At 33.4% G+C, this 12,549-nt stretch overlaps 1 pseudogene; it reads left to right on the top strand.

Annotated features, from left to right (window-relative positions):
• The first annotated feature begins 4,065 nt into the window (after positions 1-4,065).
• On the top strand, positions 4,066-5,501 carry LOC149193322 (patellin-3-like; annotated as a pseudogene).
• The last annotated feature ends 7,048 nt before the right edge of the window (positions 5,502-12,549 follow it).

The raw sequence follows: 12,549 nt of genomic DNA, 5'->3' as shown, positions 1-12,549 counted from the left end.
ATCGTGCTACATGTCAACTTCTAAGGTTAATCGCATGAATTTTAGGAATACCACTTCCCAATTTTAGGGCGCGTGAGATATTGCTTACCATCTTTTCAAGACCACTTTGTCCTTCTGTTAACATGTGGTGTTAATCTCCGCCATTCCTCTTCCATCATTATTATCCATCGATCTAGCCAATCTGACGGTTTCCATTGTGTTGTTCAATCGACTCCAATTTAGATTGAATATTCTCCTCCGTTGATCTGTTCCCAAATCCAACGGATCTCTCTTTCTCTTATGAGTGGAATTTGCATTTCAACACAAATCTATCTCTTCCATACTTTGTCTAAGATGAAGTTCATAGGAACTTTGTACCTTACACTCGCACGCGCATATTTAGCAATTTATAGTAAAGAAAAATATGCAAACCACACATAGACACACAAAATATAGATATAAAACATATCCAATTATATACAGAACTCGATTACATGCTAAGGACCCACGGCCCGAATGACAAATCTCCCTGGCTACATTGCATACCCTATCTCTACCTTTCACACAACACAAACTCTCTTATATAAGAAATTACAAAGGGAGGGATCGTTTACAACCCATGAGTTTCTCCCAAAATCACTCAATCAAACCCCTAAATCTCTCTATACGCATACATGGCAGATAATTACATTTAATCAAGCCTTCTAGAGACTTATCCATTCCATCAATTTAGCTCTGTTTAAACAAGATTTGCCCAGTTTATAATGACTTTCCACGTTTCCCCTTTCACAACTTTGAATTTAAATTATGATTAAGGGTGCTCCGATGCTCCTGCGTCAAACTCCCAAGGTACAAAAATTTTATGACCTCCTTGTTATATGCTTCTAGTCTTTGTAACAACATTCATGAGCTACAACAAAACCTCTGCAGTAGCAAGCCTCCCTACTATAGGATACTTCACCAAGATTCTCTCCTCTGAGCTCAGTCTTTCGGCATCTCTCTGGTTCTCTCTTCTTTGGAACCATTTGAGAACTCCTGGTTCTAGGTTGCTGCAATCTTCTCACCTTGTTTTGCTGCTACCTATGCAACAATATAAAGACCACAAAGTTACCAATCTTCAACATATTTGTACCTCCTTCTTTTGCACGCAAAGTCTTTCTCGAAGGAAACCTTTCCCTGCTCTGATACCAAAATGATGACAACAAAGCTGCATCTTTAGACAATTCGCATGTGGACCTATGGGTTATGGGCCCACGTATACATCGAAAGAATTTTAATCAATGGACTTCACAACAAACCTGACTAATCATCGTCAACCGTATGTCGTACAATTGACGTATTCATTTTAGCACTTAAATTTTGGTGTTCCAAATCTCCACCGTCTATCTCATTCCTCAATCCAACGGCTATTGCATCACCCACTCGCAAACTAGCCTGGTCGATCTCCACTATCGATCAATCCCGCGTGATCCAACGACTATCGTGCAGATTCTTGCACGATCGTTATCAAGATGCGAGCATGTGAGAAAAGTAGTTTCCTCATGTTACGTGTCGACCGCTAAGGTTAATCACATGAATTTTTGGAATACCGCTTCCCACTTTTAGGGCGCGCGAGATATTTCTTATCGTCTTTTCAAGACTGTTCTGTCCTATTAACACGTGGTGTTAATATTCGCCATTCCTCTTCCGTCATTATCATCCGTCGATCTGGTCAATCCGACGGTTGCTGTGATGTTCAATCAACTCCAATTTTGATTCAATACTCTTCTCCATTGGTCTATTCTAAAATCCAACAAATCTCTCATTCGCTTATCAGTGGAATTTGTATTTGAACACAAATCTACCTCTACCATACTTTGTCTAAGGCAAATTTCATAGGAACTTTGTCCCTTACACTCAGACATGCATATTTATCAATTTATAGTAAATAACAATACGTAAACCACACACAGACACACAAAAGCCAGATAACAAGCATATTCAATTTTATACAGAACTCGATTATAGGCTAAGGCCTCACGACCTGAATCACAAATCGCCTTGTGGCTACATTGCATACCCTATCTCTATCTTTCAAACAACATAGACTGTCTTATATAAGAAATTACAAAGGGAGGGATCATTTACGATCCATGAGTTTCTCCCACAATCGCTCAATCAAACCCATAAATCTCTCTTTATGCATACATGGTTGATAATTACATTTAATCAAGCCTTCTAGAGACTTATGCATTCCATCAATTTAGCTCTGTTTAAACATAATTTTCCTAGTTTACAATGATTGTCCAAATTTCCCCTTTCACAGATTTAAATTTAAATTATGATTAAGGGTGCTCCGATGCTCCTCCATCAAAAGGCAGAGCCTTCACTTTCAGAAATGTGTAGTGCTAGCCGAACAAGGCATGGTTCGGGCCAAGGCAGCTCAGACTAGCTAACGGGTGACTGAAAACATGAGAAGTCTAAATGCATGATGAGATGAGTGCAAACAAGATTGAATGAGCATACATGAAAATAGCAAGTGCAGGATTCAGAAAACGGGAATGCATACATGTATGTGAATCAAGTTGCTGCAACGACGACCGTTCGTGCAAAAATAGTGTCATAAATGTGAAAATAGTGAGATGTGAACAAAAACTGAAATGATGCTTCTACAAGCTAGCATACATCAAAATGACAACAAGCGTTCACTAAAATCAAGTAGATGTCACTCACACAAAGAAAAACACAAAAAGTGACAGAAACGCCACATAAGACATGAAAAGTGGGCTTACCCTGAAATAGTTGAGGTGAATGTGTTGATGACTCCTAGATGTAATGCAGGATGTCAAAGCTACAAGGTCAATGTTAGGAATGAGCTTTGTAGCGTTTGGTTGATGAGTTTTGATAAAATCGAGGTTGTGACGCGCATGCCACGAATCTAGGAAGAGCGACAGTCAGTGGGAGATTTCTGAAATGATCCTTTCATGTAACCTCTGGCTGCTAAAAATAGATCCATGAATCAAAGGATTCCTTTGCATGTCGTCTTGGGAGAAGCATTCCATGCATGCAAGTCAGTTTTGCCTAGTCCCAGAGGGAACTGGTCCACTCAATCGCACATGCAACAGCCTACTCCGCTGAGGGGAAAATTTATGCATTTTTGGGAGGGAGCTAGGATGGGTACAAAAAAGGATTGTGTAATTTCTGGGTTGAGCAGCTGACTGCTACCCAGAATTGTGCAATTTTTATGTTGAGCAGTCTTGCTAGTAGAAATTGTGCAATTTTTCCAGTGAAGGTTGACAAGAAGATTTGCACAATTCTTGAGCCTAGCAGGCTACTAGACAAGATTGCACAATTTCTAGACGGAAGGTTGGTTCCCCTCCAGAATTGTGCAATTTCTTGAGGGATTTGCTCAACCTGTAGCTAGACCATGTCTGGAGAAACAACCTATGAGGGGGATGCGAAAAGCTATCATGCACACGCTGATAGTCTGCTAGAAAATCACTGAAGCTTGTGTACTTGACAAGACAAGACATGTTGCTGAGGAAGGTTGGTAGGGAGGCTCCAAAACGAAGCTAAGGAAAAATTTTGGAGGGTGGTTATAGCCTTTACAACACACTGAAGGTGTCTCTTTTTTAAATTAGTCAGGGTAGGCATTGTCTACCTTTTTCATCTCCTTTTGAAATCTGTCTATTTGTTTTTTCCCACTACATGACACTTGTTCAAAATTTTATTGGAATGAGATGGGTCCCTTGTTATTGTTGTACGCCTAGTTGTAGAAACAACATACACCACTTGTGTTTGAAACCCCCAAGGAATTCTAAATGTTGTAGAGTAACTACAAGCACAAGCATGACATGAAGCCCTTTGCGTGTCACAAAAGCAACAAGGTGTTTTTCGTTCACGGAAACTGGCACACCCACAATACCTATGAATATGACAATGACACACCTTCATAAGATGTGGGTGACGACTATTCGGGTGGTTCTCACTAGCATTTTAACGAGACTTCACCAATATTGCAGAATGTGAGGAATATTTCAAGTTCAACGTCCATGGATCTTACATTAAAACTAAGAGGAACAAGCAGTAAGTATTTGTATGTAAAATATGTTTCTCACCTGTTTTCCTCCTCCAGTTGATGAATCCAAAAGCACTCCTGTGGCTCTAGTTACTGAAACACCTCCTCTAGTCGAAAACCCCACTGGGGCGCAAGGTGAAGTCCCCACCACCAAAACTACGATGAAGGTAACCGAGGTTGCTCCCCTATAAGACATATACCTATGGGGAGTCCCACTGGTGCCCAACAAGGGAGCTAGCGGTGCCTTTACTATGCTCAAGAACATGGTCCTATGGAGAAAGAGATTCAGAGTGGAAGACATACTAGAAGAGGATTTGGGGCATGATTGGGATGGGGTCGCCTATATGCATGGCTATGATAAGGAAGGGTATCGCGTCTGCTACAATGTCTACCACATTTTCCAAGACAATGAGGTCTACCAGAAGACATTTAGTGACAAAACCAAGTGCGAGAAGCTTTTGTGATGGAGGGTTCAAATTCTTGAAAATGGCATCCAGGAGCAGCTGAGTTTCAGTCTTGGGGGTGTTAGCTTCATGGTCCAAATCATCGATCTCAAAAATTCAGTGTCTACTCTTGGAAAGAAATATCTAAAATAGACTGCCAATCATATCCTCACCCTCCTGAAGATAACTAACCTGAGTCTGTTTCCAAAAAGGTACATATCATCTTGATTCTCCTTTTATATGAATGTTTCCATTCGATAATTTCAATTAATTAATCACTTGTTTCATATTTCGTTAAATAAAGAATTTATATCTGTGATTTGGTAGATTTTTATCAATGCCTCATGTTGGTACTTGGCTTATTATACCATGATATCTCACTTTTTCTCTTCAAGAACTAGTAACAAGTTTGTTGTTGCCTGCCCTACCAAAGTGTCGAAGACCTTGTTCAAGTAAGCCTAGATTTCAGATTTTTCCATTTAATAAGATAAGAAAATAAAATAACATTGTGATATTTTTTTTTCGTGTAATGAATCTTTTCAAATGGCAGATATTTTTTTCTAGAACATGTATTAGTACAGTATGGAGGTCTGAGGCAAGTAAATGATCATGATTTTAGCGTTGCCAAAGATGGCATTTTGGAGTTGATCCTCAAAGTAGGGAAATAGGTCATTGATATCCCAACCACAGAGGTAATACTAATTACCATAAGAAGAAGAATAAGATACTGATATAGCTCCACAAGGATTGACATGTCTTATTTGGGTTTTTAGGTGGGAAGTGCACTACTTTGGGAGGTGACTGTAGTAGGGTGGGACGTGAGCTACAGGGTACAATATGTTCCAAGTGCATAAATGAGCTATACATCAATTATTGACAAGATGAAGAAATTTTATCCCAATGAAGAAATTGGTTGTCACTCTTTTAAAATTGGAGAGCCAAGGACGGTGGTGCTAATCATTGAGAACAATCCATTAAAGAGAAATAATATTATTTATAGGTCCAAAGTGATAAGCACCTAACAGATCTATATCTTCCCATGGTATCACTGGTCATAGCAGAGGGCCTGGCTCTCTAAATTGCATAATTTTTTTTACTATTCCTGAGTGCTGACATTTCTGGCGGCGGCGAGTGGGAATGCAAGTTAAGCATTTATTTGGCAGTATTTTTACTTTCGATATATATATATATATATATATATATATATATATATAGATAAGAGTCATAGGCGTTGTGCACCTCATTGGGTATCATCATTATTGGCACAGAGATGTAGGAAATAACTTGCATAGATTATATACAAGGGATTATATGTAGGCTTTTAGATTTGGCTTCGATTTATTTCCAAACTAGATTCAAAAAAGAAAAAGAAAAAAAGAGGAGCATCATGCAAGTTTAGATCCATCATGCACATGTGGTTGTTGGGTTTTGTAAATTGGTTATATACTTTCGGGGTTCGTTCATCCATCCAGATGTTAATTTTGTTCCAGAGATTTGAAATATTTGTTATTGTAAGGTTTTCATTATAATAGATACAGATTATTGTTGTTTTCGTTCATTTTTTCTTCTTTTGGCTTACTAGTCAACATTATTTTTTATTTTCAGTACAAAGAATTATATTTCATCCTCCTTTTGAGAAATCTGCAAAAATGAATGAATATAGTGGAAGGTAGTGTTGTTTTCATTTTTCCTTTTCATTGCTCAAGGAATTGATAATGATTGCCATTTGGGTGTGATGGGAGCTCATTTGATATATATATATGATTGTTAGAAATAACAGAGACATGTATTGAGAAAAAATATTCATAGCATAGATTTATGTAAACAAAAACCTGATTAATTTTCATTAGCGCAAAGGGAATATCTTGTCGCCACAAATAAACCAAACCATGGAAGGATGTTTTGAAATAAAAATGATATTTAAATACTCAATACTTCATTGTAAAGGTGACTCTACATATTAATAAATCTTGTGTGATGGCCTCTTTACTCACACAATTGAGAAATGGGCATCCTATTCCCATCCCTCCCTCTGCTTACATCCCCACACACATTTTTTGTTTATACAAATCATGAAATAAATGTGAATTTTTTATTTAAGAAGAGGAGTAGGTGTGTTTCATCTTTTTGGGTTAATTTTGTGTAAAATTGAAGAGTTTTGGAAATTATAAGTTTCGAGTTAGGTAACATACATAATTTGAATGTTTTATGGATTTTTCAGTATATTTAAAAATATATTTTAAATAAAAAAATATATTAATATATTAAATTAGCAATTAAAATTTATATTAATTTCAATATGTTAAAATATTTATGTTTCATGTATTTATTATGAAGTAAAAAATTATATTTACAAATTTTAAATTAAATTATTATCACTAAAGAATCTGTTTAATATTAAATTTAAATTGGATATCTAATTTCGTTTTTGGTAAGTTTGGTTGTTGAGGCTACATCATGGTCATGTCCAAGAATAACACCTGAATAAAGTGGGGAATTGAACCAGTAACTTAGCATCTAGGAGTGCCTTAACAACCCGCCCAATCATCGTCTATCCAAGGCCCTATAAACTAATTAGATATCTAAAGACTAATGTTTCTCCTCATTACCCTGCATGTTATAGCTTGGATATAATATGTATATAATATTTTGACATAGTGATATGATTTGAAAAAATGATTTAGCCAGGAATGGTTGTTCAAGCAACATCTACCAAATAGACATCGACACAAGTGTGAAATTGTTGCAAGACTAAACACATTTTCTCCCGTCCATCCTCCACCCTTTAGGTTGTTATCATTCCTTTGCTGCAACATTTTTGTTGTAACATCATAGGCATGTTCTATTCCTCCGGTGTATCTTTGCACCTTTAGGGGCAATTTCTAGTATGTTCGCTGAATGGCGTTATGGTAGGTTGAATAAACAATAAACCATGGTTGAATATTGTTATAGGTTATGGTAGGTTGAATTTTTGTATACTTTATGGTTGAATATTACTGTATACTTTATGTTTTAGGTATAGGTTTCTTACTTTAGGTTTTAGGTTTAGGCTTATTACTTTAGGTTTAGGTTTTATGACAATAGGTTTACAGGTTTATATTTTAGGGTAGTAGGTTTATTAATTTAGTTTATAATAATATTAGGTTTAATTACTAGATTTTATTAATAGGGTGAAAATGTGAAGTTGGGTTACACTTTTTGCCCTTTCTTGAGAAAAAAAAATATCAGTTTTAAAATTTCTTCAACTTTCGGCAAGCCGATGAATTTTTTCTACTTATAACTTCATTTTACAACAAAAATAAAACTTGTCAGAAATTTTATTAGCTTTTATTACTTACTTTTTGGAATTTTTTTATTCACATTTGATATGTCAACTTACCTATTGTTTGACTATGCGTTCTTTAGAAATAAAGGGATTCATAACACGTCATGTTTTTGAGCACTAGTGTATTCTTTGTTAACTTGGTGTTTTTTAAAAAAAAATGTGTTGCAACGATCCAAATAGACTCTACTTCTATATCGTTATATTTACGAAACCAACTAATGCACATCATAATTACTAGATTTTTTTTAATTAAACCAATATAAAAAAACTGAATATTTTGAAGATGTTTAGTTTCATATCAAATTTCTCAACATATTAGTTATAAACTAAAAATATAAAAAATATCCATCACAGAAGACGAACCAATGTAATGAAGAATAAATTTTTCATTTTTTTTTATAGTGTATTTTGGAAGATATATATTTTTGATTTCACTAAATCATAATGACCTTCAGAATTTTTTTGCACACATTTTTTTAGTAAATTATTTAAAATTAGCAAGTTTCTATAAAATTCCATAAAATTTATATCTACTGGAAGTAGATTCAATTCTGAAAATGCTGGTATTGGTTCCTACAGTAAATTCACCAAATTTGATGAAGTTTAAGCATTTTGAAGTTGGAAAAAGGTGACCAGAGCTGAGTTGTTGCAGAGTTGTAGGTTAAAATAGTTCAATAGAATTAAAAATATATTCGGTCAAATTTTTGTTTGTCTTCGATGATCATTAAAATAAATGGAAAAATAATTTGGCCGAATTACTTTAAAAGTTCAGCCGGATTATTTTTAAAAGTGCGGCCGAAAATGTGTCAATATTTTTCATCGGACGCAAAAATGAAACGATGCAACCCTCCAGAAAAAATATTTCGCTCGAAACGATATAAACAAATGAATCCGAAACATTATTTTCACACTCTTTCCTCATTTGGAGAAAACTTTTAAGGTAAGTCTTTTAGGTTGAATTTTTTGGAGGAAATTTTTTGGACTTAATTTTTAAAGTAAGTTTTTTGGGATAAGTTTTTTAAGTGATATTTTTGGGCTTAATTTTTAAAGTAAGTCTTTTGGGCTAACTTTTTTGAGTGAGTTTTTTAGCTTAAGTTTTAAAGTAAGTCTTTTGGGCTGAATTTTTAAATTGACATTTTTTAGTTTAATTTTTAAAGTATGTTTTTTGGGTTTAATTTTTAAAGTAAGTTTTTTGTTGAATTTTTAAAGTGAGCTTTTTGGTCTAAATTTTGAAAGTGAGTTTTTTTTTTGTAGGATTTTGAAATTGACTTTTTTGGGTTGGATTTTAAAAATCTACATAGATTGAATTATCATGGGAAATCAAAGAAATTGCAAGAGAAAATATGATCGAATAAGAGACATTGAGGCTCGTAGAAAATATGAGAGAAACTATTACAAAAGAAATAAGGAAGAGCGCACAAATATTGAAGGGGAAAATCAATCTCAACTGGAAGTTGAAGAAGGTATGTAAATGTAAATCTTATAAATGATAATTAAAATTTAACTAGTGTATGGTTAAATTTAATTTTTATTTGATGAACTAATTTGAAAAATATTTTTCAATGTAAATAGAGAGAGATATTCCTCATAACATTGATGATTAGATTGAAAATGTTGAAAGACAAAGTGAAAAAAGTAATGAACCAATCATTGATGATGTTGTTGAAGATGCCCGAAAGAGATTCAAATGAAAAATTTGAATTACCATCACGTATATATATATATGTCATGTGAATTAGTGAAATTATACATATTTATTAATTTCAATTTCATTCAAACTCTATTTTTTAATTTTATTATTTAATGAATATTTATACTCATTACATTTAATTTTCATATGTACAGATGAAATCAATATCGATGATTAGATGTTAGAAAATGTTGACACTGGCATATGTGGAGATAAAAACGCTGACCATATTATACGATATTTTGTTATAGTCATTATTGAGAAGTTCTTCAAAGATGAAAGTGTGACATTTTAAGTTCAAATTTTGAGAGGTCTCTTAAAATCAAAGAAATTAAAAGATGTTACAACTCTATCAATATTTGAAAATCTATGAAATATTAAAAGGTGAAGGAAAATGTGATTCAAAATATAAATAGTTCTCTACAAAAAATTGGAAGATCTAAAAAGAAAAATGATGTAGTTGCCCATAGAGAAATACAAATGGTAGCGGTTTCATCAAGTAATAAAGAAAATAATTTGGTAAAATCTATGGAAAAATATTAGGGACCTCACAAAAAACATTGCACAAATATAAGAAATTTTGATTACAAATAGATGTAAATGATGAGCTCTCTTGTTTGACATTTATTTGTAAGCAACCATACAAATATAGACTTTGAGAAGATGTTAAAAAAATAATATATGAATATTGGAAGAAAAATTCACGTGTTTCACCAAAAGCAAGGGATGTGATGCGATGAAGAATAGCACAAAATCAGTATGAAGAACATGCAAAATGTATCTTGGACACCACTCATATAGAGTTGCTCAATAAGTTCATAGAATAGAATCATGGAATTATTGTCTCAAACAATACTTTTGCGCAACAAAAACCATGGTATGTTAAAGCTATCACTGTACACGACACTTGTTGTTGCCATTATCATGTGGAATTTTAATTATATTATGACACCTTCCTTTATTTTGGTAAAACATTTTGGAAAAATTCACCTCCTCCTTTCACTATCCATGGTTTCATATCTAAAATTCTATGTGAAAGAGAAAGTCATGAATTATTTTACCAAAAGAAATGTGTTGGTGGTAAAAATGTGATCATTGTGAAAATTTGACTTTATTTCAAAATAAATATTCTATTGATATAAATGATCAATCACTGTCTAACCTAAAAGTGAAATGGAAGAGATATGAATATATCCATACATCGATTAGTTCAAATAATAGTACAAGTTCTAAAAGGATTGAATTACAAGAAGAATAAATTATTGTGATGGAGTTTTTGAAGAAATTTGAGACAAAAAATTCTAAGTACACCAAGTTTTTGAATAGAGCTCGATGGTAGGACCCGCAATTCAAAACATCCCATCAAATTTTTCCATCGGAGACCATTTTGTCAATAGTTGATTTTGTAGAGAATTACACATTTCTTGAACAAAATGAAATGCAAAGTGAATATTATCATTCTGACAAAGTCTATATGCTTGTCCATTTTCTATATAGACATGTTGAAAAAAAAGTTGATGATATAGAAAGCACAAGTGAGCGACATGTTATTAAATAATATCACTTTTAAATCAGCGATAATCATACACATGACACACATTTTTTATAACTTTGTTTTGATAAGATTTATGATTCATTGAAAGGTGGTGGAATAAAATTCAACGAACATTGGATATAGTCAGATGGATCATAGGTCAATTCAAATCTTCACGATCATTCTTTTGGTTGTGTCTTCTTCATAACAAACCCGACATTAAACATTGTTGGAATTTCTTTGAGACTAGACATGGAAAAGGAGAACATGATGGTGCAGGGGCATGTATAAAATGGGCACTTCGAAGATATCAAATGGACCACTCCGCAGAGAGACTTGTCTCAGCTGAACAAGTTTTTCAATGGTGCGATGTTGCACTAAGCCATTAGACTAACCCATCAAGGGAGGTACGAAGGTATGTACATATATACAAATTAACGTGTATATAGTTTTAATTTATGATAACTTTTATTAATTTTCTAATTTTAAACATTTATAAATTATAAAGTTTAAGCAATATGAGGATGATTATCTTCAACATATATAAATTGTATTTTAAATAAAATATTTAAATTCTTGTTTGAATTTACTATAGTTTTTTTTGGCATACTGGAGTCGAAGATGTAGATATATCGATTACATATGAATTTGAAACAGTAAAAGGGACTCGAAAATTGCATTCAATTAAAATAGAGGATTACCAAAATGCGTTTGCATTTGATAAAAGAAAATATTCCATTTTTTGTCCTGTTTGCATAGAGGGCACACAATCCACTGATGTTTGTGAAAACAATATGTATGTAAAACCTTGGCAACATATATAACTAAATACAAAAGGGAAAATGTCAGTTGCAAGCTTCGGAGAGATGGAATCAGGGGAGAATATAGTATCATCTGAAGGTGTTCAAGTTTCTGATCTTGTTAGAGAAGGTAACATTTCAGTTGATTTCCAAAATATATATATATGTGTGTGTGTGTGTGTGTGTGTGTGTGTGTGTGAAATCAATGTGTATAAGTATCTAGAGATAATAGTTAAAATATAGATATCTAGAAATAGATAATAAAATCAAGTCCATATTGATATTTAGTTAATTTCATGTTAATTATGATCTGAATTTACACTTATTTTATTGTGCATGATATGTTTTTGTTGTAGTTGCACCCATTAATAACATAGACAATGTCAAGTATTATTTAATGTGGTGTAGTGAACAAAAAAAGAAGTTATTGGAAAACTATGATGATAAAGATTTTATATATGAAAGAGGTTCTATTATACTGAAGGGCTATTTTTTCCAAGAAACTCACCAAACAGAGAGTAATGTTTACTTTCAAGACTACCAATCTGATGTCATAAGTTGTCAATATAGTCACTTGGTGTGTGCATTGCGCATAAAGTTAAAGAAGTTCAATAAAAAATAATTAAAAGTTAAGAAATGGAGAATGTCAAAAGTTGACCATGAACAGATCATTGAAGATGGAGTTCCAATAGAACTTTTTTAATTGAACTACCGAACCATT

Source organism: Pinus tabuliformis, chromosome 2_2, assembly GCF_031772625.1.
Source record: "Pinus tabuliformis cultivar Carrire ecotype Pingquan chromosome 2_2, CPIR1, whole genome shotgun sequence".
Taxonomy (NCBI): Eukaryota; Viridiplantae; Streptophyta; class Pinopsida; order Pinales; family Pinaceae; genus Pinus; species Pinus tabuliformis.
This window is presented reverse-complemented; position numbering and strand designations above follow the sequence as displayed.